The sequence below is a fragment of the Gadus macrocephalus genome, chromosome 14, assembly GCF_031168955.1.
Source record: "Gadus macrocephalus chromosome 14, ASM3116895v1".
NCBI lineage: Eukaryota > Metazoa > Chordata > Actinopteri > Gadiformes > Gadidae > Gadus > Gadus macrocephalus.
Genome location: NC_082395.1, coordinates 19,982,427 through 20,008,588, shown reverse-complemented (window position 1 = coordinate 20,008,588; position 26,162 = coordinate 19,982,427). Strand labels below are relative to the sequence as shown.

The following is a 26,162-nucleotide window of genomic DNA, read 5'->3' as shown; positions in this document are numbered from 1 at the left end:
AAACCTCTCTTCTTTTCCCCTTTTATTAAACAGATTGAATATCGTGTCATCAATCTGACGGGCTAAAACAAATGACATGAAAGTTGTGATTTTAAAAAGACGTGCCATGGCTCATTTCACGGCGAGTCTTCGGCAACGGCTCTTGTGAAAGTGTTAATAATGCATCATGGCCGGGCGCACTGTATATCATCTCAATCAATCAGCGGATGAAGTGTACTTTCATTATCAATGTTTCATTAATAACGTCACTCTCAGCGAGGGATGAGACGTGACCTGTTAACAGAGGTGCACCGGAACACGGTTTATCCATTTCGCAATCGAGAACAAAGATGCAGACTCGAACGATTGAAACTGCAATTTACACCTACGCAGCGGTATGATAAAATATGAATCTGTCTTCATCACAGGATTATTAATACTGTTATGCACTCGGGTTGGGTGACGGTCCAATACAACGGTATGTCACGGCCGCAAATAAGGAGGTGTCCATATCAATACCGTCTTAAATGAGGTCTCTCCCTATGAGCGCTCTTTTTCACACTTATTCAATTTCTCCGCTGGCCACTGATCTGGGGTCATGCTAACTGTGCGCTGGGGTCATTTGAGGCTGCAGGAACTGACCTGTCAGCCAATCAGTGAGATGTGCTCCAGCGCTAGCACAAGCTCACGAGAGTGAAGGCTCTCGAATGGCTGCCAGCGCTATCACCCCGACTGAACCAGTTACAAAATAATCGGACGGCCCCAGTCTGTGAATGGCTGATACATGGCAGGCATTTAGAGTGGAAGAAGATTAAGGTTTAGAAACTTGCTCTATTCTCCAACCTTATGAAGCAGCTAAGAAGAGCAAGAATGAGCAAGGCAAAATTAGGACTCAAACTATATCGGCATCCAAAATACAGAGAAAGAACTTGCTGTTCTCAAGCTGGCTGGCTACATTGCTCCATCTCCCAGTGAATCTGTTGGTCAAAATCAGCCCATTTACGGCCACCAATAGACAGATACCATGCTGATTTAATAACTCCATTCGGCTTATAGGCCTTTGCTAGCCTATCAACACAAAGACACGAGTAGAAAGCTTATAACGGCCATGATTCATCACCAGTCTATTACTCAAATGGCCTAGCAGCCTCAGACTGGATTAGTTAATAGGTTTATTATGCATGAAACAAGAATGAGGCATTCCTGCTCCAGACGAATGCTTCCACTCTGTGGCAGAAGAGAGCGTAGCAGCTCAGGGCGAATGGGAAACAGACGTTATAAGAGGCGCCCTCGCTTAATCATACGACTTACTTTGTATTGCTGGTCGAACAATAAACCTCAATGTTTTGGGAAGAGGTTTCAACATTTTTAAGAAATGGAGGTCGCCCAACCCATTTGGACCCTGGTTTGTGTGTCACTCCCATTTGAAGCGGGGGTATTATTGTTACTAAGAGTGAGGGGTGTGAGCGGTGGTCTGGTCACACATCGCTCCAGGCTGGGGGAAGGTCACTCCCAGACACAGGCCGGGATGGGGGGGGGCTTCAGAAGAGCAACGGGAGAGGGCCGTGGATAACAGCAAGAGGCTGCAAGGACACAGAAAGAGACAGTTTCCCCCCCCCCAGGGGGAGAGACCAGCACGGGGACCTGGAGAGGGAACTGTCAGAAGACACAGCAGGCCGTGTGGGCGTGGAGGCCAGGGAAGGAGCAAGAGGAACACATCCCACTGAGGATGAGAGGAAAACCAAGGGAAACATTACAAAGGTTGTCATCTGAAGGACTGTTGTTATTTGACAATAGAAGCAAGCTAAAGGCCGATTTAGGGTCGTTTTAGACGCAGAGACGTAAGCACGTAATTTACACAAGGGACTTGTTTTAGACAAGTTTTGATTTACGGTTCCTTAAGGATTGCGCGTGTTGCAAGGGGATTCTCCGCCAGAACAGTAGGGGGAGCAACGAACGAATCTGTGGGCGTGGAAGTGGAAATCGCTGGCTTGTTTATATTTATGCACTTCCAGTATTTTCGACGAGAGTAGCAGTAGCTAAGTTTAGGTTAGCGGTCTTTTTCCACACTCTGAACGATGTTAAGGTTGCTGTAAAACCGGAAATGTGAGACTCCTGAAAGGATGTGGTTAGCTGGCCAATCACAGTCTTTGCGAGCTGCGTAGGGCCGTAGTGTTTTAGTCGCATAGTCAGGAATTTTGGGCGACGCACTTAAGTGCGTAAGGGGGGATATTTTACCGCGCAAGGGGGGGTTATGTATCTTACGTGCTTACGCGTTACGTCTAAAACAGAGCATATATCGGCCTTAATAGGCCAACAACCTGAAGGCGAAAAAATGTATTATCTTTTACACAGATAATACACACACACACACACACGCACACAGCTACCACTATACAGCAGGTGGCAAGCGCACACACACACACACACAGGTACGCTCAGGTAATCGATGTCAAAATAACAAAATATCAGATTAATATGCAGTTTGTGCGATTGCAATCCAAGCGTTGAAGAATGGTTTGAAGATGTGTTGGGGCTCGCGGCTTAGAGGCTACATACTGTTGGGGAGTTAGCATATCTCACCTCCTCATCTCTGGGGGATCCAGCCCCCCAGACCCTTACACCCCGCCATCCATCACTCTGTCACATGACACGTGTTGTGTGTGTGTGTGTGCGCGTGGGTGTGCGCGTGTGTATGTTGTGTTTATGTGTGTTGAAGTGTGTGCATGTGTGTGTGTGTGTGTTTAAGTGTGCGTGGAGCTGTAGGTGTGGGTGTGTCACTATGTGTGTAGGTGTGGCATGTGTGTATGTGTACATGTGCGTGTGTGTCAAGCAAGGGATATATGCGAGTGTGGCAGGTGGGCTCGTGGAGAAGAAAAAAAAGCCTTGCCTTACATGTTGTGTCCTTTTCAACGCTGGCAACATGGTTGCAGACACATAAAATGACTTAGCTGTATAAATATGACTGTACGATCTCTATGAAGTGATCCATATTTGAATAGTTGCATAATGAACGACACATACGTGATCCATGTATAATGGATGCAAATTATCGTCTGGTGAAGGAATAACATTTTCGTTTTCCGATGTAGAGGATTCTTGTTCCAGGGTCCTTAGTGATGGTTCCGCCATTGTCACACCTATGGTGCACATATGTGCACGTATTAATCGTGTTGGACCGGCCACGGAACCAGGCAACACCTTCAGCAGCACATTGCACAGGATGGGAAATTTATTGAGGTGTGTTGGACACAGTGTGTGTGTGTGTGTGTGTGTGTGTGTGTGTGTGTGTGTGTGTGTGTGTGTGTGTGTGTGTGTGTGTGTGTGTGTGTGTGTGTGTGTGAGAGAGAGAGAGAGTGAGAGAGAGAGAAAACACACAGAAGCGGACTGAAGCGTGCGAGAGAGAGAGAGAAAAGGGAGGGGGAGGGAGACTACCTCACACAATCTAATCATCACAACGTCCTCCATCCCTCCCTCCCTGGGTTTCATCAACATCTCCCGCTAGCAGCTACATAACTGACACTAACAGACAAACACACACACACACACACACTTGACACAAACGACACAAGGCACACATACCCAGACTCACACATGCACAAATGCATCTTGTTTATCCGGATTTAGGTCAGAATTCAATTGACCCTGAATCAACAAACGTCACTGTTCACATCAGAGAATCTAATCTTGGTCTCCAGAAGATGGTGTCCAGATACAAACCCTGCTGCTCTTTAAATTGTTAACACGCGCAAACGGGATTGAACTCGCTGTACCTTTCCCAGACCTATCTGATTAGAATAACTAAGAGATAACTACGATTTTCTCAATATCAGTCCAAAATGCTATATAAATACAAAAAATGTTTAAATAAGTGTGCATGTGTGTGAATATGTGTGTGTGTGTGTTTGTGTGTGTTTATGTGTGTGTATGTGGTTGTTGGTGCAGGTGAGGGTGTGTATCAGTGTACGTGTGTGTCTAAATATATGTGTGTATATGTGGGTTAGTGTGACCTTGTGTGTATATGCGTGAAGGTGAGCCTGTGTGTGGGTATACGTGTGTGTATGTGCGTGCATGCGTGTATATGTGCTTGTTGTTGCATGTGGGTGTGTATATATTTGTGTGTTTGTGTGCAGGTGTGCGGTATATATGCATGCGTGTTCTTCTATAATGGTAGGTAATGCCTTCAGGGTTTGGTGCCTGCATTCCTAATATGGTCTCCTTTTCAAATGAATTCTTTATCTATGATACAAATTATTTATGTTAACAGCCCGGTTGACCTGAATATATATACGAAAACAAAGGAATGGGATTTCTTACATGTATCATTCTTTCTGTTGATGCTTGATTTCAGGTGAACCGACCATGTCTACGTACACAGTCCACTGGTCTATCTGTCTGAGGGTAGAAGATTGAGATTCCAGCGTGCAGATCGCTTGGTGCCAGTTCGCCCAGTCACCACTGACAGGGGGACTGTGTGTACTCTCTGTGTGAGGGTCTCCGGGGATCCAGCAGGTAAGGAAGACTCTGCTGCTGCCTTCAGGCATCCATGGAGACACACCCTCAGAAGTAGGACGTTACCTTACGGCCCTCCCATTGATTGACGGAGAGAGTTGGATTTGCAAAGAAGAGAGAGAGAGAGAGCGAGAGCGAGAGCAAATAGTTGTCTATCAATTGTTGTTATTATTTATTTGTATTTTGATGCATGTGGGAATGTTTTTTTCATTCATTCTCTTATGAATCATGCATTCCATTTTTTTTTGACATAAAAATTGTACATTCAAGCCAATAGACTTGATCTTGTCTGTGTCTGTGTCTGTGTGTGTGTGTGTGTGTGTGTGTGTGAGATAACACCTACACCTTTTCATAGCAGCTTACCCAAGGCTGTGTATCTCGCGATATCAACCTTTACCATGTGGCAGCTGCCACTATACTGCAGGTGGCAAGCGCGCGCACACACACACACACACACACAGTTGATCCCTTGTGACAATACTTGGACGTAAAATATCCCATGACGCAGTGAAGCATGAGACTAAACCAGAGTACATAGACACCAAATAAAAACCAGGTGACGGATGCCCAGTCTCTCCGTTAGACTTGTTCAAATGCCACCGTTAATTACAGGTAAGAGTCAATAATTATTAAACCATTAATCAAGTAATCATCTGTTTTTTAAGTTATTACGCAAATGCGGGCCGGTTGAGTTTGCAGCTCAATCTCTTTTGAGACAAGGGAGGGGGGGGGGGGGGTTGCAGCAGCCCGTGGCCCCAGGAACACGCCGTAGCCTGTGTGCATCAGTATTACAGTTTTTCTCAGTCGCTTTGGTACATTTCTCAGATCAGAATTGAAATTTGCAAAGCAGTAAGTGCATTTCTCAAAACAATGTGTTCAAATAGCAAAACACCATGGATTACCTGCAAAAGCCAGTCTCTTGCTCGTTTAGTTCATCTCTCAAAAGTAAATATCTGTTTCAATGAACATGTCAGTGCCATCAGAATGACAAGTCCTTGTGTCATTGTCTACGGATAAGACAGTCAAATTGCTTAGTCATGTTGTCAAAATAACAATGTACTCTGGAGGGATGTTCTGATGTAAACTATGGCTAAAGTTTTGAAGACAATTATTGTAAATTGTAAGTTACACCTTAGTGTATGTGGGAGATTGATTGCAAGAGACAAAATGCACATTTACGCTTTGACTGTTTGTACTGTGTCAGTGCTAGAAATGTGAGAATAGGAAAATCTCCTTAGGGTAAACTGTACATGCATTGCTGTAGGAATTACAGTGCAGTCATCCTACAACTCCTGACGTTCCTGTCTGTTGGGCCACAAATTCTCAGACAATGTAACATTGTGTTGTGCTCCAGCGATATATATACTTGCCAGTTCATGGTTCAGGAGATGCACCTTTGAGCTATTCCAGTACTGGTTGATCGTTGGTTGATCTAACACTTCACACATTTCCCTTCTTTAGAGAAAGTCAAGATTCACCTGGTGGCAATTGACCAATTCAGGACAGATTTAGAAAAAAAAACAAAAAAAAGTCTAATGCCAGTGTAGAAATGTATAGAAATATGCTTGACATATTATGACAACTTGTTCAACCATTTTGCATGTAAAGACTTATGCAATGAACTAATACCTAAATGTTGTGGGGGTGAAACTATTCCATAGAGACCATTACAACACATTTTGATCAACATGACATAAGCAATTGATAATGTAGGAAAGAGCAGAGAATTTTACATAATCATGTGCATGGATGTACCAAAGCATTTGCAATGTGTTCAAATAAATGAGAAACTGTTTTTTTCATGTGCACAAGTGACACACTGATGTGAAGATTGAACAGGTAGTTTTGAGAATTTCAATTCTGATCTGAGAAATGAACCAAAGCGACTGAGAAAAACTGTAAACCACGGCTGTTTAAGGAGGACACACCCAAAGCAGCCGTGAATCATACGGGGCAAGATTGCCCTCTGGTGGAGGATAGCGAATAGTACCACATGTCTACTGCCATGCGTATCCAAGAACATTTCTTCATATGTATTTGAGCAAATAATAATAATTATAATAATAATACATTTAATTTAGAGGCGCCTTTTAAGACACCCAAGGTCACCTTACAGAGCATATAGTCAAATGCTTAATTGCTAGAGACAGGCTATGCTGCGTGTCCGTGTTGAAGCAGTTGTCCTAAATAGAGGCGCTTAACTACAATATAATTAAACTATGCATAATCGGATATTCCGCGTTGTTCATTTATTTATTTCAGGAGGAAGTTTTCGGTTACTTTTAAAAGGCACCCAGTGCAACTTACGAGGCTTAAAAATAAACATTCAATTTCTAGTCTTTTTTACACGTAGTAAGTTTCAATAACTCCATACCATTACATACCGACATTTAAGCAGCAAAGATGAGACGTCGTTGTGTGGTGAGAACTGATACAAAATCGATAACAACAACAATGCCGCCATTTTCTTTATTTTTTGTAACCTACAATAAATAAAGCAGGCTTCCAGTCAATGGAAAAATGGCTTCTCCCCACCGGCGATTGTTGCTCCTTGAATGTCGATATGTAATGGTATGGAGTTATTGAAACTTACTACGTGTAAAAAAGACTAGAAATTGAATGTTTATTTTTCATTGAATGTTTACATAAAGTTGCACTGGGTGCCTTTAAGGGGAAGTTTAACATACCTGCCGCCTGCCGATTGGTCACGTGACCCAGATGCATCTTGCGGATCGATGGTCACATGATTCGATGGTCACATGATCCACAGGTGCAATTAAATATGGTTCGGCCGAGTTTCCTCTAATATTCAACATAATTTCCAGAGTTGTTGTTAGTTTTAACCTCTTGAGGTTTCAAATTTCAAATTATAAAATGAAATGTATCTTACTGGTGCAATTTCTCATGGTAACCATAGGTTTACTACTATGGTTATTAGTTAGTCTACATATAACCGTAAAACAATAAAAACTGATGTGCAATAGATGGATGGATAAGTATGTTTACTCCTCGATGATTCTGTCTAACACGTCATGGAAATGGCAGTAGAACAGGTAGCATCACCCCTCATTTCTTCCAAAACACTGGACATACAGACAGTGTGAGCATGATAGACTTCAGGTCTCTGACCCGAGAATAATGTTCTTATCAGTAAATCTCTTCTTGAGAAGCTTTCACTTAAAAGCATTTTTGGATGGTGACTGAGTAACCTGAACTATGTATTTTAGAAATTGAGATGAAAAATGCTGGTCAATCAGTATGTCTGCAGTGTGTGCGTGCATCTGGAGGAGTGTATGTGAGGGAACTGCTACAACTAATGAAACCTGAAACAAAATGTCAGTCTGCAAGCCAGGGAGAGAGTGAGACAATCTACCAGGGCTGCTTTATAGGCTCCAAGCCTGCTCAGGTGAGTTGCATCTCACCAAGTGGTGTGGCTCCGCCCACCAGCTCCCTGCACAGAATACACACAGCAGCAACAACACAACAACAAAGGCAACCCCCTGTGGCCGTCACGCATACATCAGTGTTATGTGATTGACTTGATAGGTGACCGTACCTGAGTTCAAGTAGTGGTACGCTTCTGTGTTTAGGTTTATTACGTAAATAAACGTAAATTAGAGAACTATGCTAGGAGAAATGATGCTTGGAGAGCATGGCAGGGGGGTCCAGGCAATCACCGGATATAAGCCTAAGAAACATCTCATGGCAGTGGAAAACTAACTTGAAATGGCCAATGACTTGAATAGTTTTTATTCAAGTCATTATTTTACTGCTGAGCAGGAATTGGTTTATAAAGAAATCAGTAGTATGAAGTGTTCAGACATTGACATTTCTATAGAGGATGTTAAGTCTTACTTTAGACATGTGAACCCCTGTAAAGCTAGTGGGCCTGATGGTATTAGCAGCAGGACATTAAGGGTGTGTGCACACCATGTTGGCACAGCCCTTTCAAAGGCTGTCCCAGCTGTCAATAGACACTGGTGTAGTTCCTTGACTATGGAAAAAAATCTTTGATCATGCCCGTTCCCAAAAACAATATACCTAGGGAACTTAATGACCTGCGCGGTGTTGTCCTAGCAGCTACACCAATGAAATGTTTTGAAATAATAATCCTGAAACAGCTTTTATGTGAGTTCACTCACATCATCCTTGAGCCTAACACACACCATCACACACCAGAGCTAGGCGCCGCGCCGCCCCACTAGGCCTCACGCCTTTGTTCTATTCCCTAGCGTCGCCGCCCCTGAAAAATAAGAATATTAGGAATTCATACGAAAACAATAGGTTGTCTCGCAGCTTCGCTGCTTGACACCCAAAAAGTAAGTGTATAAGAGGAACACAAGTAGGAGAGCAGAGACCTAAATGCAAAACTAAATAAATGTAAAATGTAAACAGACGTGTTTATCCAGATGTCGACCGGTATAAAGTGGCAAGTTATAAAGTGTCATGGTGGTGAGCTAAGTAGCTCAGGAGTTCAGTAGTCTTATGGCCCGTGGGATGAAACTGTCTCCGAGTCTGGTGGCACGAGACCGGATGCTGCGGTAGCGTCAACCAGACGGGATCAGCTGAAACAGTTTGTTACTGGGGTGATGAGGGTCTTTAATAATCCGGTTAGTCTTCTTCCTGCAGCGCTGAGTGTAGAGGTCCTCCATAGATGGCACCTCCGTCCTGGTAATGTGATGGGCAGCTTTCACCACCCTCTGTAATGTCTTACGGTTGAGGGCGGAGCAACTGCCGTACCAGGCGGTGATGCAGCCGGTCAGGATACTCTCTATGGTGCACTTGTAGAAGTTGCAGTGTATCCTGGAGTATATGGAGATTGTTGATGCACACTTTCACAATGCAAAAAGAATGAGCATTGACAGTAGACTGGGTAGCCCCGCCCATTCCGCCCGACATGAATTCGCCCTGCAGAAGGGTCTGGAGAAGAGCAATACATTTCTTTCACGTTTTTGCAGGAGCCAATCACCAAGCTGGCTTCTTCCTCCCCCCCCCCACCCGGCGCGCTATTGGCTGGTTTAACCAACACAGTCTCACTCCGAGAACGTCAAATACCGACTGTTGGCAAAGGCCCTTTAGCGTCGGTGACTGACGGGAAAGGTACCCTTTTTAGTCGGTCGGTGACGGTAAAGGTACCCTTCGGCGTCTTCTGCATACGGAATGGGGGGTGCCTCACTACGTCTCTAATAGACGCTGTGAGCATCTTTCCTATTGGATAGTTTTTAGGATATTCTTCTGTGAAAATGGCGGACATACTTTTTTATCCTGGGTGGAAAATATGATATTTTAGCATAGTTAAACCATTAAAAGTGTTTATGCAAACATTTTTAGCGAGAAATGTGCATTTTACTTTCATAATCGTCGTTCGGCGAATGTGAAGGATGTTTGGTTGGATAGATATGATGAAGAATATTTCATCGGGCGATAATGGCCGGCGTACAGGCATCCCGGGCTCACGAAAATAGGTGACACTGTCACGTTATTTAATCTATTGAAACGTGATCAGGTACACGTATTTTCTAAATGTTCGTGTCAAAAAGCACAATTTTCAAACTCATGCATATCAATTGGAAGTATTTGTCGTGATTTGTCACTAAGCACGACTTCCATCTAAGGTTCTGTCCGGGAGCTTTCTCCCTATTGTCCCTTAAGGAGCTCCGTACAGAACATTTATTGTTAAAAATTGTCTGTGATAACTAAGAATATGACAGCTTTTCCAGTCTCACCAATATGCGCACAGATCGCACGGTTTGACACTTTCAAAATGCGTGCAGTAGGCCTACATACGCCAAATGACCATTTCGTGTGCATACGATACGCAAAACCCAGCATTAACTACTGTGGAGGGCGGATACGCCCATTTCGCGTGCATATGATACGCAAAACCCAGCAATTAACTGAATGGGAGATGCAATATTTTAGGACAGATTCACCATTTAACGTGTTTCTAATGACATTTCTAGCGAGAAATGTACTTTTCCCTTGAATAATCCACAGTCAGTGAATGTGTATGATCTTTATTAATCTTTATTATCTGAATGGGAAATGCAGCTCACGTGTTTCCTGCTTTTGTGTTATTAAACCGTTACTTTATGTAACTTTTAATGATATCATCTTGTTAGAAACACGTATATGTGAGAGCCAACCCAGTCGCCAAAAGCATACGTTGACAGTGTACGTTTTCGTGAACACTGGATTACGTCGCATTTCAACATAAAATAGCGTGTCACACACACACACACACACACACACACACACACACACACACACACACACACACACACACACACACACACACACACACACACACACACACACACACACACACACACACACACACACACACACACACACACACACACACACTGCATTTCGCTGCCAAATAAATAAATACTAAGGCAGACTAAAGAATAAATTAATTCATTATCATTCAACTTCAACATGCGTTATTACAGTATAGTGGTGGAGGGATGACGTGTGTTGGCCAACCCGGAAGTGAGCGTCGCCCTGGGTTCCCTTGACAAAAAGCCAACGGGTTTTTCCATTTGATTTTGGATTATTGCAGAAAAATTAGCATCTTTGAAGCACCTCCTCAAAAAAAAATAAAAAAAAATAACTGTGCTCCAAAGAAAGAAATGTAAACCAATGCATTCCGAATGGGAGTGTTTCTCCGATTTTTCCATGCTACACAGAACGAAATGTAAACCCATGCAAATAAAGACTTTTCAACGGGGCTGAATCCAGTCACTTGACCGTCATGGTTGCTATGGTGGTTGCTATCCACCAGCCCCTCTAATCCTTACATGGCTCTAAAAACCACGCGGCAAATGAGCTGCCGTAAATTGTGTTGTTTTTGTCGTAAACTAGGGTCCGATGGTTAAAAAATAGACGGATATTCCAAGGTATCCTTAAAAGGCAGCTTGAATGTTTTTATTTTCTGCAGTTTAAACTTCTTCTATAACCTATTTTTGAAAGCAAAACACCAAGCTCATTGATTTAACAAGGCAGGGTTATTTGAAACAATTTATTAAATAAATATTTATGAGAGGTCATTCCTTCTCCTGAGTTTTCTTCCTATTTATGTCTAGTGTACAACCATACTGTCCACAAGCATCACCCCCCCCTCCCCATATGGATTTGGAGAATTGTTGCCACGTCCCAGTGGTGGAGGTATCATATATATGAAAGAGGGCATTCAATTATACTACAATGATCAATTAGGAGGCCGAAGCCCTAAAGGAAGTGATGCAATAGGTGACTGGGTCGACGACATTTAAGTAAGCTTTACTTTGAGGTCTCTTATATATCAAAGGGGGTCTCAAAGGACGCATACGCTTCAACCTGTGGCTCCAGCCCCACAGGAAATGACTCAGCAAGTGCTCCATCTCGTTGCACCTGCACCCAGCGGCTCGCTTGCAAGATTTTGGCCTGAAGTTATTCCCAGACCTACACCGTAGCCATCCAACCTGCATATCTGAGAATCAGGCCTCTCTTTAATAATGACAAAATGTATGAGAGAAATACACATTAACTTTTGACTCATAAGCGGCGTGGTGCCGGCTCCTTTTGACCTTTTGACCCCAGACTTCAAAAACGTGGCCACAGGCCAGCTGTGACTACACAACTTAAGCCACAAATGTAGACCTCCATCCCACAAAAAATGGGGACTAGAAACTAACCTCTGTCTTATGTACATTTACTGTACTGTGGGAGGTCACGCCCCTTTTCCGGCCTTTTCGAGATAGCTAGGGATGCTAAAATGTTTACACACATTTCCCGGGACCCCGAGAACGACATATCCGAGATTTGGAGTTCTAGCCCTTAGAGAAAAAAAGTTTTCCCAAATGGACTGTCATTTGGACAAAGCCCCTCAGAAGTGTTACCTGCAAGACCTTATGGTTCAGAATGTGGTGGAAAAACAGTTTTTGAGATAGGAAGGTCCTACCGCCCTGAAATTTGAAGACCTTATTCTAAAGGTGCGAACACACCAAGCGCGTACCTCGCGTACCATGTACGTGCGTAACGCAGCGAAAATGTTGCTTGACCATTTTGTGTCAAAAATGGTCAGATACGCGCGTATCTGACCATTTAAGGAGTCCGAGGATTAAGGAGTCCGAGGAAGGAAACCCAAACGCCGCCGTGTTTGGATGGATGATAGAGCTTGGATCGGGTTAGATTAAATAATCTCGGATATAAATAACAATAATCGGGTTAAATAACTTCACATGGTGTGTCTGGTGTGTTTCCAGCATTCGTAGTGTTGATCAGCAGAGAAATAGTCCGCCAAGACGTTGAGGTTGCTTAGCAATCAGAGACTCTGTCCATGCAAGTGAACGGAGCGTTCACTCTTCGTCATAACTATCAAACCAAACATCCTTCACATTCACCGAGCGAACATTATGAGAGTAAAATGCACATTTCTCGCTAGAAATGTTTCCATAAACGCATTTAATGGCGTAACTATGTTACTATTTCCACTCAGAATAAAGAAAGTTGCCGGCCGTGGCTGCCATGGACATGGCTGCTCTGGAGTCCGAGGTAGGAAACCCAAACGTCGCCGTGTTTGGGTGATAGAGTTTAGATCGGGTTAGATTAAGTAATCTCGGATATAAATAACAATAATCGGGTTAAATAACTTCACATGGTGTGTCTGGTGTGTTTCCAGCATTCGTAGTGTTGATCAGCAGATATATAGTCCGCCAAGACGTTGAGGTTGCTTTAGTAACCAGAGACTCTGTCCATGCAAGTGAACGGAGCGTTCCCTCTTCGTCATAACTATCAAACCAAACATCCTTCACATTCACCGAGCGAAGACTATGAAAGTAAAATGCACATTTCTCGCTAAAAATGTTTCCATAAAAGCATTTAATGGCGTAACTATGTTACTATTTCCACACAGAATAAAGAAAGATGTCGGCCGTATGCTTCTGTCCAAGCTCACTACTCTCTGCCAGTGACGTCGGGTCAAGCTCAACGCTGATTGGCTATTGCGGCGCGTATGAGCATAAAAAGTTAAATTTTTTGAACTCCTCGCGTACATGTACGCGCGTACATGTACGCGCGTATATGTACGCGCGTATATGTGCGCGCGTATATACACGCGCGTATATGTACGCGCCTCATACGCCCCTACAGCGAGTAAAATGTTGCTTGGTACGCATGATACGCTGTACGCACCTCATACGCGCGTACACCAATGCTTCCCTATGGAAAAATTGCCGATTTTATACGCGTGGTACGCAGGTGACGCGTTTGGTGTGGCCGTACCTTAAGGCCTAACTGGGACCCCCGCACCGAAACTTGGCCCGGTCGGACCCCGAGGGCCGGAATGGGGGGCCCTTCCTGTCCTAAACTTGGCCCAGTCGGACCCCGAGTGCCGGAAGGGGGGGCCTGGACTTTCATAATCCTCGCTTGGTGACTGTAAAGGATGTTTGGTCGGATGTTATGACGAAGAATCATAATGTGAATGGGAATATTCTATAAATGTCTTGATATCATCTTTCGTCTCAACACTTCTGCTGCAGCCGCTTAAAGTCTCACTCCGAGAACCTTAAAATATGAATCAATTCATTAGATGTAAAATATCTTCCTTACGTAAAGGGGCAAACAAGGTGTCCTTTGACATCTACGTTTCGAGGCGATTGCAACAGTGCCACACATGATCATATTTGAATATGTTTCGGGGTAGTAATTAGCTGTCGATTTTGGAGGCCTTTATCAATAATGACCAGCTATAGATTTGCTTCCCGATGGAGATTTTTGCCAAATTACATGTTATTTAGCATCTACACGTTAAGCTGAGTCCAATGAGATCAAGCTCGCCCTCTTGCTACACCGAGATCATGTCCTAGACCTAGGTGTACCATGTAAAATACATGTTACCATTTTCTAGAGTGTCATGCTTGGTGTCATTGGACTCAACTCAAGGCTAAATAACATGTCGAGGCTAAATAACATGTCATTTGTCACAAATTTCTATCGGGAAGCAAATCAATAGCTGCTCATTATTGATTAAGGCCTCCAATTTCGACAGCTAATTACTACCATTAAACATGTTCGATTATGCTCATGTGTGGCACCGTTGCAATCGCCTGGAAGCGTAGATGTTGAAGGACACCTTGTTCTCCCTCTTACGCCACCGGGAAGATATTTACATGCTTTTGATTGACTAATGAATTGATTCAGCTATTCCCCCAGAAGTCTGGGGTCAAAAGGTCAAAAGGAGCCGGCACCACGCCGCTTATGAGTCAAAAGTTAATGTGTATTTCTCTCATACATTTTGTCATTATTAAAGAGAGGCCTGATTCTCAGATATGCAGGTTGGATGGCTACGGTGTAGGTCTGGGAATAACTTCAGGCCAAAATCTTGCAAGCGAGCCGCTGGGTGCAGGTGCAACGAGATGGAGCACTTGCTGAGTCATTTCCTGTGGGGCTGGAGCCACAGGTTGAAGCGTATGCGTCCTTTGAGACCCCCTTTGATATATAAGAGACCTCAAAGTAAAGCTTACTTAAATGTCGTCGACCCAGTCACCTATTGCATCACTTCCTTTAGGGCTTCGGCCTCCTAATTGATCATTGTAGTATAATTGAATGCCCTCTTTCATATATATGATACCTCCACCACTGGGACGTGGCAACAATTCTCCAAATCCATATGGGGAGGGGGGGGTGATGCTTGTGGACAGTATGGTTGTACACTAGACATAAATAGGAAGAAAACTCAGGAGAAGGAATGACCTCTCATAAATATTTATTTAATAAATTGTTTCAAATAACCCTGCCTTGTTAAATCAATGAGCTTGGTGTTTTGCTTTCAAAAATAGGTTATAGAAGAAGTTTAAACTGCAGAAAATAAAAACATTCAAGCTGCCTTTTAAGGATACCTTGGAATATCCGTCTATTTTTTAACCATCGGACCCTAGTTTACGACAAAAACAACACAATTTACGGCAGCTCATTTGCCGCGTGGTTTTTAGAGCCATGTAAGGATTAGAGGGGCTGGTGGATAGCAACCACCATAGCAACCATGACGGTCAAGTGACTGGATTCAGCCCCGTTGAAAAGTCTTTATTTGCATGGGTTTACATTTCGTTCTGTGTAGCATGGAAAAATCGGAGAAACACTCCCATTCGGAATGCATTGGTTTACATTTCTTTCTTTGGAGCACAGTTATTTTTTTTTTTTTTTTTTGAGGAGGTGCTTCAAAGATGCTAATTTTTCTGCAATAATCCAAAATCAAATGGAAAAACCCGTTGGCTTTTTGTCAAGGGAACCCAGGGCGACGCTCACTTCCGGGTTGGCCAACACACGTCATCCCTCCACCACTATACTGTAATAACGCATGTTGAAGTTGAATGATAATGAATTAATTTATTCTTTATTCTGCCTTAGTATTTATTTATTTGGCAGCGAAATGCAGTGTGTGTGTGTGTGTGTGTGTGTGTGTGTGTGTGTGTGTGTGTGTGTGTGTGTGTGTGTGTGTGTGTGTGTGTGTGTGTGTGTAACACGCTATTTTATGTTGAAATGCGACGTAATCCAGTGTTCACGAAAACGTACACTGTCAACGTATGCTTTTGGCGACTGGGTTGGCTCTCACATATACGTGTTTCTAACAAGATGATATCATTAAAAGTTACATAAAGTAACGGTTTAATAACACAAAAGCAGGAAACACGTGAGCTGCATTTCCCATTCAGATAATAAAGATTAATAAAGATCATACACATTCACTGACTGTGGATTATTCAAGGGAAAAGTACATTTCTCGCTAGAAATGTCATTAGAAACACGTTAAATGGTGAATCTGTCCTAAAATATTGCATCTCCCATTCAGTTAATGCTGGGTATTGCGTATCATATGCACGCGAAATGGGCGTATCCGCCCTCCACAGTAGTTAATGCTGGGTTTTGCGTATCGTATGCACACGAAATGGTCATTTGGCATATGTACTGCACGCATTTTGAAAGTGTCAAACCGTGCGATCTGTGCGCATATTGGTGAGACTGGAAAAGCTGTCATATTCTTAGTTATCACAGACAATTTTTAACAATAAATGTTCTGTACGGAGCTCCTTAAGGGACAATAGGGAGAAAGCTCCCGGACAGAACCTTAGATGGAAGTCGTGCTTAGTGACAAATCACGACAAATACTTCCAATTGATATGCATGAGTTTGAAAATTGTGCTTTTTGACACGAACATTTAGAAAATACGTGTACCTGATCACGTTTCAATAGATTAAATAACGTGACAGTGTCACCTATTTTCGTGAGCCCGGGATGCCTGTACGCCGGCCATTATCGCCCGATGAAATATTCTTCGTCATATCTATCCAACCAAACATCCTTCACATTCGCCGAACGACGATTATGAAAGTAAAATGCACATTTCTCGCTAAAAATGTTTACATAAACACTTTTAATGGTTTAACTATGCTAAAATATCATATTTTCCACCCAGGATAAAAAAGTATGTCCGCCATTTTCACAGAAGAATATCCTAAAAACTATCCAATAGGAAAGATGCTCACAGCGTCTATCAGAGACGTAGTGAGGCACCCCCCATTCCGTATGCAGAAGACGCCGAAGGGTACCTTTACCGTCACCGACCGACTAAAAAGGGTACCTTTCCCGTCAGTCACCGACGCTAAAGGGCCTTTGCCAACAGTCGGTATTTGACGTTCTCGGAGTGAGACTGTGTTGGTTTAACACAATGATGACAGGGAAGCGACGGCAAGCAGACAATTTAACTGACGGCAAGAGTCAGTTAAACTAGGCCCATCGATCACGCCTCTTGAGCTGAAGAAAATGTCAGCAGCTTCCCAAGACCAACATGCAATCTACGATTGAGCTTGGTCTGGCAATAGCCAGGCTACAATGACAGTAAATAAAGTGTGTAAAGTGACTGAATCGTAAACAAAGTGCCTGACAGTACATAAAGTAACTATGAATTGATGTGACTATCATTGTAAGCACAAACAGAGGATCATGGGCATCAGGGCCATATACTGTATGTAGTCATAAAACAACTGGTATAACGTTATGGAAGCCTATACCAACTATGTTTGTCGATCTGCTTCTTTCAGAACATATCACAACGTGCTGCAGCGCGCCGCTTCCTATTGGTGCTAGGGGCGGCAATTGACGTGCGTGAAATGCGCACCGCGGCGCTTCGGCGCCGGTGTGTGGCGGGCTTCAGACCCAAACCAATTTGCATATCGCCCAGAGAGAGGGGTTGAAGATGCACTGCTGACCTTGACAAACAACATTTATGAGCACCTTGAACAAGCAAAGAGTCTTGTCAAGATTGTGTTTGTAGACTTCAGCAGTGCCTTCAACACAATACAACCCCACCTGATGGTACCAAAATTGGTACACCTCGGGGTTAACCCAAGATTAATTTTGTGGATTACTTTTTGAGGAACCGTAGTCAACAAGTCAAATTCAAGCATTGTGTCTCATCGTTAAAAGCCATAAACACAGGGGCACCACAAGGGTGCATTCTGTCCCCTATTCTATACACCTTATACATCAATAACTGCCAAGCAACCTCCTCTGACTACACCCATTTAATTACGTTGATGATACAGCATTAGTGGGTTTGTAAAGTCTAACACTGCACAAAGGAGATGACCATAGATTTTAATAAAAAGGAAATTATAGTTCGACCCTTAAATATAAATGGTGTAGTGGTAGAGCGGGTCACAACATATACATATTTTGGTGTTGAAATAGACAACAAACTGACATTTAATGACGGTGCACAAAATAAGTCCAAAAATAAAGAGAGGATGTTTTTTCTAAGGATACTCAATCATTTTAGATTAGACAGCTGTATTCTTCAGATGTTTTACAAAGCTCTCGAGTGTCTTATCATTTAGCCTTATTTGTGCCTTTGGTAACATGTACATTAAAGGGTTACTTCACCCATTCAGAACCGGCGTTCTATCATTATAAAATCGGTATTGTAATATAAAAAATAAGTTTTTTTTCCCTCATTCTAACCCAGTCATCCCTTGGCCCAATTTACCTGGTCGGCTGCAGCTGAACAAGCCTTGCCTGCTGTTGCAGAGGACGAGGAGCCGGAGCGCGCCGGTTTGCTCTGTTCGCCTATAAACACTAACAAAGTGTCTATGTGCTATGTCTAGTCCCTGTGCTGCAGCGAATTTCAGCGATGCCAGTTTCTTCTAGAATGGCTGAATCTGGCGAGGACGGGGCAATGTGTGTAACCTCTCACCCAGGCTTTACGCCTCATCTGAACAGTTGGGTAAAGCCCGCCGGGAGAAACAGACTTCTGAACATAGAGTAAGTGTTAGTTTTTTTACTAACACATTGGCTACAATAGTTTTGAGTCCTGGGGAACGTGACACTGTAGTTATCCGAAAGTAGCCGATCTTATAAGCTACGTTACGTTAGCTTGAAGTCCGTGTAATGCTGTATAGGCTACTCAAGGCATAAACCATGGGTCCTTCCCCCTCCAAACGGAAACAGCCGGGCGGTGCAGCGGGCGCAATGCACTGTGCTAGTTTGAGGATTTCTTACTTTTGAGCCAGAGAGACACTTTCTGCCTTTTCTCAGGCTAGGATGAACCGATTTCAATTTTTTTTTGCCTATTTATAATACATAGAATTATTTGCTTCATTTATCCTTCATATCTCCACAGGTGAAGTATCCCTTTAAGGACCAGAAGAAACTGCAACGAATCGTTAAAACAGCCAGCAAGATCATTGGAGTTGATTAGGTATCTGTAAACTGTACAATGACCTCAGTCTAAAAAAGGCAGAACAAATTCAAAAATGTTCAACCCATCCTATTCATCAGAAATTATTAAGAAGCAACAGGTCAAATGGCAGACTCCTGCAAAGGAAAATTAGGACCACTAGGTAGGCCTACAGCAAGTCTTTGTGCCTACAGCAATTAGACTGTACAACGACAGACTTAAGAACTCAAAGGCATTATAAACTATGGGCATACATATATCGCTGAACTATTTTAAGATTTAATTTACTCATACATGCTTGTCATGTTTTTTATGTTCTTACTGCTCTGTATAATCTGTATAATAATGGGGCGTGCAATGGTGACCATGTGAATTTCCTACTTGGATATGGATAATAAACCTTGATAAAGGTTTATTGTAGTCACCCAGGAAGCAGACAACGTATTAAGAGTTATGAGCATGTAGGTACATGTGTTGCGCCCGTTTTGCTTGTTGTATAAGGAACTAGTCTCGCAAAGCCAGACCAAACTACAGGAAGAAGAATAATAGGCTAAGGAACAAACATAACAGCTTCGACGTTGGATCTTTTCTCAGTCTCCATTATTGAAACATAACAACATTGGCGACGAGGATGGCTGGTTGCTGCCTACCACCACCATCCCCCTTCCTAGCCACTGCGGTCAAGTGAGCCGCCATTCGTTCATCCGCGGTTAAACCAGCCGTCACACAAAATCTTCGTGCGCCTTTACTCTAAACAGCCTTTGGGTGGTATCTCGCAAAGTTTTCAAAATAAAACCCTTCACCTACGTGTGTAGATATATAGAACACTAGCTGGCGGCGTCTAGAATGTCCGCATTTGCGGACATCTTGCCAGTCAGCTGCTCACCCATAACATTGTGTTGGTAGTGGTACTGTATGTACTTTATAAATAACCATAACTTGCTACATTTTCAACCGTTTTCCCAACGGTTTGGTTTCTTACAAACCTTATTAACGTGGTTATAATATTGTACCTATTTTAGAACATTTCAATTTTTTTAGAATCCAACATAATTATTCATCAGTATCATGTATGCAGTGCCGTAACTACATCTCTGACGTTTATAACAAAACAAACCGTTTGAAAATGTAGCAAGGTGGTTAAGGTTATTTAAAAAGTCATGTACCACTACCAAGTCAACACAGTGTTATGGGTGACATGACAGCTGACTGTGGCAAGTTGGCCGCCAGTGCGGACCTTCGACTCCATTGGCCAGCAGAATATGCATGTGTACGTTTTTCAAATGACATTTTCTCAAAATCTATACAGTAAAATCAAATGGTTCCTTGTAGTCAGTACAACAGTTAGTATGTTCATATCAGTCAGTGCCTGAATTCATGTGACATTCGGTCTATAGCCCACTTCAAATTGCTGACATAATGCAAATTTGCAAAGGCGAGAATATGCATGTGTACGTTTTTCAAATGACATTTTCTCAAAATCTATACTGTAAAATCACATGGTTCCTTGTGTACAAGTAGTGGGTACAACAGTTAGTATGTTCATATCAGTCAGTGCCTGAACTTATGTGAAATTCGGTCTATAGCCCACTTCAAAGTGCTGACATAATGCAATTTTGCAAAGGCGAGAATATGCATGTACAGTACAAGTAGTCAGCACACCGGTTGATATGGTAATATCAGTCAGTGCCTGAACTTATGCTCTAACCAGTGTTCGAATTATCACTCCAGCTTCGGGGGGGTCAGCATTTTTAAACGGATGGTGATGACGTCACATGTTTTTTTTTTGGTTTTTTTTAAGCGGCTCTGTACATACTAGGAAACTAGGTTATAAATATACGGTAGTGCTATCCCTATTGTGGTGTTTTTTACAGCGACGTACAAAGGAGATGCTACAAGCAATAGAGCCTAGTGTAACAATAAATACTATTTCACACAAGAATCAACATGCAGAACTGTAAGCGCAAGTTAAGTAGCCTAATAGCTGAATAACGTTATGACAATCAAGGTAGAAACAGAGCACTGTCTTTAATAGCATCTAAGACAAGTGTAGTTAGCTAGCTATCCAAAAATAGTTTCTGACTAGGTTTATGAGTTGAATTCCGCTAGGTTGGTAACGTTAAGCATGAAAGATTAGGCTTTACGTTATAGATATGATACAGCTATCAGGTAGTTGCACCCATAGACATACAGGTTCCACCACTTCAGAAACTGTACGCCAAAGACACATTGGTAGGGCGGCCAGTTGCTAACGTGATGATGGACCAGAGGAGTTGAGTTTATTCTCGACATTTCGACTTTATTCTCGACATGTTGACTTTATTCTCGACATGTCGACTTTATTCTCGAATTGTCAATTCATATTTTTCCCCCTTATACCTGGCCCTAATACGCTTCCGTACGAATGCGACTTCTGGCTCGCGGAAAAACTTTTTTGGTGGGATGGACCGGACGTATGAATCATTACACAGCCCCGACAAACAATGAATAGATATGTGAGCCAGTCAATACTTAATATAAAAACATTCCTTACCGTAGCTAGTGTTAGCCCGAGCTGAAAGAAGTTGGTTCACGGAAAGAACCACATTGACTTGTCTTTAACCCTCAGACAACAGTGCCATCTTCCTCTTTTTCCGCTCCCTTTTCACAGATTGTCTCCATTAATTTGCTAGTATTAGTCACGCATAAATTCGGTCCATCAGTGTCCTGTTCGTCGGTGTTCTTGAAGTAGTGAGCGCGTCAAGTTTAAGTTAAAGTCAGACGACGAGTTCAAGTTGAGGTCAAGCCATCGAGAAGCCGTTGAAAGACCGCTGAAGACGTGTTAATGGTACAGTCCATTCAAGGGGTGTTTGAATTTTAATGTCAGTATATTACTCATAGTAAACATCGAACGCATTTAAGAAATAAGAAGACACTTTTAAACACGCAATTTGAAGAATGAATATATTATTCTCGGTACCCCCAAAAGTTTCATTTTAATGCCATTTGGGGGGTATCAAGTCTCAATCGGGACCGTCAGACCCCCGGTACCCCCCGTAATTCGAACACTGGCTCTAACCAATACGCAGGCCTTTGCCGTCTGAGCTTCTCACTCACAACCAATCACGTTCTTCTGGAGGTCACTAGTTCTTAATTGATTTCAGCTGCGTCTCCCCCGCCTCTCCTCATAAAGCGCCCCCACCGTGACGGATGTTAATCGTTTATTTTGCGTTGGATTGCGTGGGCTGAACAATCCGGACATCGTGGCCACCGACGTGGACCCCCGCCACCGGGACCCCCGCAGTGAGTAACGCGGGTTACTTCCTTCATGAGCACTGCACACTGCACACTCTCCCCATCTCCTCCTGTCGTCTGTTCTCGCCCCTCTATTGTACATGTTTTACCGCTGGAGGTTAATGTGGATTTGCTGATGTAAGTGGTAGTTTGTGTTGAGTGGTTTATCTATGGGATCGACTGACTAACGCTGCGGACCGCTACAGCACCGACCACCACACTGGGAAGTGTCCTCTGCTCACTGTGGAAGCAGCATGGAAGAACTGCAGCAACTCTGATGGAAATGAGGACCTCCACGCTGTTGAACACAAACTGTTCTAGGCCTACTACAAACCGAGGCGGTCCCACTCGGTTAAAGATCTCGTGGTCAATGCGGTAGACCGCTGGACCTGGACGTCACCTTCTGCAGATACTTCACTGCCCTCAGGAATCCACGGATAACTTGAAACATGTCCGACTCCACATGTTTGAAAAATCCAGGATGGAAACTTGTGGAAGGAAGAAAGGGGTCTGTTTTTGCTCAACCCATAACACCACTGAGCCCTTCTGTGGAAACCTGTCTGACTGACCCTACTGACTGGGGGCCTGTTGATGTGTGTTTGGTTGGTCTGGTACCGTAGAAGGTTTGCTGCTTGTGATCTGCAAGGTGGTCCTGGGTTAGATGCGGTTTCTGACTTGCACACCACTCTCCCAATTCTATTCTTCTCTTTACTACTTTTCTACTTTCAATACACTTGCTGCTGCTGCTGTTGACCGCTGGTGGTGCAATGTGGTTTTTATTCGCGTATGTTCTGTGGACTTTGCATTTGTATTTTAATGAACATGTTTACTGCCTGTTAGACCTCGGATTGGCAAACCTAAACTCCTTCACTGGCAAAATGTAGATGCAAATTAAATGCCCAAATTAACATTTCAATATTCGTTTTGTGTGTTTCACCAATAGCTTCGGAACTCGACGGACCTCGTATATAATTTTGCTCTTCAAAGATGCGGTCAGGCGCCCCTCCGTTATATAAAGTTTTCTGCCCGGTACGAAATAGACCGACCAATAGCAACCCTTTAGGCTATCTAATGTGAGGTTGGATATACGCAACATGTAGAGGTGTTTCAACAACAAAGATGGAAGTTAGTGAACTAAAGACTGTATATGCTCACTAAAAGAACGAACGACTACTACTCAAAGATTTTGAGGAATATGTATTTCTGCATCACCCGTTCCAATGCTATGATTAGTCGAGGCATAGCATCAACCCATTTTAGATCGCGCCCTTTAGACACGCCCCTTGGAAATTGAACAACGCACTTCAACGCAGAGGATCCAGAAAGATTTCACATTGGAAGATATCGAGGAACATGAACATCACCAATGAAGGAGAGTAACGTTTCCACTTGCTATAGGAATTTAGTGAAGCACTAAATAGTTAATAATAATAATGATAAAATGTGGTCACCATTTATTGACTTTTTGGGTAAGACTTGCTTTACTAATATAACCGTGTTAAAACCGCATTCATTTACTTTTCTTGTGTAGTTTCCCACTATGCATTAAATGTTTTATAGAAGTAAAAAAGTAATCAATAGAACTATACACATTTGTACAACAATTAATCATTATACAGGATTTGAACATTTTCTATTCTAACTCATGCTTCATAATATTTCCAAGGATTGCAGAGTACCAAATGATTTATGAACAGTTGTTTTTGTTCAGGAGCGGATTGTACTCCCAGAGGCTTCAACAGAGCGGGTCTGGAGCTGGGAGCTGCAGGTGGATGTTGGCCAGGAGCCGTTCAGTCCTACAGGAACAGACGGGTGAGCCGTGGAACTGCACATCCTATAAACTCCTCCTTGGCGTGGTCAAACGGTTCAGAATAAAACTGGAATTCAGTCATTGGTTGTGATTGGCTTGTTAGCCAAGCGTTCTCAGCCACTAGGACTAGTGTCCTTATGAAGATTAGATGTGTGGCTGGGTTTGGGAGTTTATAGGAAATGATACTTCTCAAGCACGCACAGAATGGGAGAAGATAAGCTATTGACATCTGAGTGAGCGAGGAGAAAAATCTCCAGTGTTTAAATAGATTTTGTCTTGTTTCAGTAGAGGTGATGGAGGCGGTCGTCTGGAGGTCCGTGGCGGTCGTCTGGAGGTGCTCGCCGTGAGGTCCATGGCGGTCGTCTGGAGGCGCTCGCTGCAGGTGGAGGGAAGGCCGGGAGCCGTGCAGCCCAACGGATGCAGAACGGTGAGACACGGAACTGCACAGCTGCACATTTTTTCTAGGCTTGGTGAATTGTTTAGAATTAAAACTTTGACATGCAGCCACAGCAACTCTGAGGTGTTCTGAAAAATGTCAGATGCATTCTCAGCCACTAGGACCAGCTCCAGGATGTAGGCTAGGTGTGTGTGGCTGGCTGTTGGGTTAAATAATACCTCACTCAAGACTGCACAGTAGGGCATCAGTGAGATCTGTGGGAGCTAAAGCAGAGGAGGAGTTGATTATCTGCATCATGTACGGGGAGAAATGTGCAGTGTGCAAATGGAACGTGTCATTCGCCTTTCAGAAGGACTGAGGCGGAGGTCCTGGAGGCAGAGGCCAGCCTGGAGGCGGCGGTGGCCTGGAGGTCCTGGAGGCGTCCAACCTGGAAGGGGCGGCATGGAGGGCCAGGTGGCGGCTCCTCATCCAGTGAAGTTAAACTCATCTTCAGTGCATCCATGATGAAAGGGGAGAAATGTTCCAGTGTGCAACTGGAACTTGTGTCTCACATTTCAGAAGGGCCTGGAGGTGGCCAACCTGGAAGGCCTGGAGACGGCCGAGGTCCTGGAGGCAACGGCGGTCCTGGAGGCAACGGCGGGCCTGGAGGTGGAGGCCAACCTGGAGGTCCTGGAGTCGGTGGGCCCGGCGGCGGCGTCCTGGTGGGCCCGGCGGCGGCGTCCTGGAGGGCCCGGCGGCGGCGTCCTGGAGGGCCCGGCGGCGGCGGCGTCCTGGAGGGCCCGGCGGCGGCGGCGTCCTGGAGGGCCCGGCGGCGGCGGCGTCCTGGAGGGCACGGAGGCGGCGGCGTCCTGGAGGGCACGGAGGCGGCGGCGTCCTGGAGGGCACGGAGGCGGCGGCGGCGTCCTGGAGGGCACGGAGGCGGCGGCGGCGTCCTGGAGGGCCCGGAGGCGGCGGCGTCGGCGTCCTGGAGGGCCCGGCGGCGTCCTGGAGGGCCCGGAGGCGGCGGCTCCTCATCCAGTAAAGCTAAACTCTTCTCCAGTGCATCATGAACAGGGAGGAATGTCCAGGGTGCAAATAGAACCTGTGTCACATTTCAGAAGAAATGGGGCGACGTTGTGGAGGTCCTGGAGGAGAGGGTCCCGGCGGTGGAGGACGGCTGGGGGATCCGGCGGTGGAGGTCCGAAGGCGGCTCGTGATTAGACCAACCAGCTCCTCATCCATGGAAGGTAAGCTCTTTCTCCAGGTCAATCTGATCAACGAGAAAATCAAAAGAGCGCAGCCATGAACTGGTGGTATCGCCATTTGGGGACTAAACTCTAATGTTTAACTCAAGTAACTGCAGTGTTTCCCCCAGCACTGTATGGTTAAGGCCGTCTTAACAGTAGGGCCCCGCCTTGACTACCAATGTAGAAAAATTATATATAAAAAAATAATTATGCAATAACAAAGTGCAAAACTCGTAGGGAAATAAAAC

At 44.0% G+C, this 26,162-nt stretch overlaps 1 long non-coding RNA gene across 1 annotated transcript; it reads right to left on the bottom strand.

Moving 5' to 3' along the window:
- Positions 1-5,275: 5,275 nt before the first annotated feature.
- On the bottom strand, positions 5,276-6,015 carry LOC132472248 (uncharacterized). Its single transcript, XR_009529044.1, has 2 exons — positions 5,763-6,015; positions 5,276-5,393 (listed from the first exon to the last, which is right to left on the bottom strand). It is a non-coding gene; the product is annotated as an uncharacterized LOC132472248 (long non-coding RNA).
- Positions 6,016-26,162: the final 20,147 nt, after the last annotated feature.